Source organism: Etheostoma spectabile, chromosome 5 (genome assembly GCF_008692095.1).
Source record: "Etheostoma spectabile isolate EspeVRDwgs_2016 chromosome 5, UIUC_Espe_1.0, whole genome shotgun sequence".
NCBI classification, from domain to species: domain Eukaryota; kingdom Metazoa; phylum Chordata; class Actinopteri; order Perciformes; family Percidae; genus Etheostoma; species Etheostoma spectabile.
In genome coordinates this window covers 20,692,935-20,694,336 of record NC_045737.1, presented here as the reverse complement: position 1 = coordinate 20,694,336, position 1,402 = coordinate 20,692,935, and positions in this window count along the sequence as shown.

Sequence of the window (1,402 nt, the reverse complement as noted above, 5' to 3'; positions counted from 1 at the left end):
ACACACACACACACACACACACACACACACACCAGTGATGAGAGAGGCCTTCTCTCTTGTCATATCTGTACAATAGGGCTTTATGAGGAGGGTCAGATAATCAAAGAATCTACCAACCTCCCTTCATCCTAAGATCATCACTCCCTCTTTCGCCTATTCCTTTTCTCTGGTGCTGGAGAGAGGATTGGTCCAAAATTGTCTAAACATCACTCATCATCTACACAGACATTAGTAGATCACAGATCAAGGCTTGAGATCTTTGAGCTCCAGAGATGAAAAGTTTTCCTCCTTTTTCTGAGAGGAGTGGCTTTATAGCTCCAATTCTTTATTTTGCCCAACACTACAAATACTCAGAGAAAGTCGTAGAAAAACACAATATTGTTTTTCTGTTTTCACACCTGTAATTTGTTTAGGACCCCTTAGATTTAGTTTGGTACCCTATGTGGGGTCCGGACCCCCACTTTGGGAACCACAGCTTTATATTTTATCTCATTATCTCGTGGCTGTTGTATAAGGTTCAACCTCCACCAACAAGCTCATATGTTATATATGCTCTATTTTAAATAACCTACAAACATCAGAACAGCAATTAGGATAATGCATCAAACAAAACATGGAAGTTTGATACTAATAATTACTTATTCCATACAATGTGAATCAGAACATTTACAGAACTTTTTCTAGTTTCCTACTGACGTGGTATTACTTCTTAAACTAAAGTAAGGGATTTGAATAATTTCCCAAACTCTAACAATAATGACGAATGTCTTGTGTCTTCCTCGTCCCGATGCGCTTTTACAGTTTCCCCTGTCGCTCAGTTTCTGCACGAGAGCATCCATTCACTCAAAACCAGTGAAGGATAAGTAATGCTATTGTTCTCCAGTCTTTCTCTCCAAAGGGTGGATGCTCTTAGGTCTACGGGATGAGTGGGGGATCATTTTGTTGCTGCAGCTCAAAAAGGACTTCGTCTCTTTCCGCAACAGTTGGCTGAATCTTATTTTAATGTAAACTTCATTTTTATATAAAGTGGCTGCACCGCTGTCCGTGGTGCTGAATGCGATTTTCTGATTGGAAGTTTAGCTGATTTCAACGGATTTAGGCACTTTTCACAGTTATCGTTTCACTCGCGTGAGGCTAATGTTTTTTATTCCTTGAAATGATTTTGGTTCAAATTTTGGTGCAACGGTACAAGTCACCATAAATGCCTCAATTGAGGCTTAATTTGAGTGTTTTTTGCTCCAAAATTAACGTCTTCTTGATTTGCATCTCACTTGTGGTAAGTGGGCCAACACACTTTGTGAAAATAATAAGATATTTTGAAATACCACTTGTTTGTTGAGTAACACATTGCGCAATCAAGTGTGTGTGTGTGTGTGTGTATGTGTGTGTTTGTGTGTGTGTG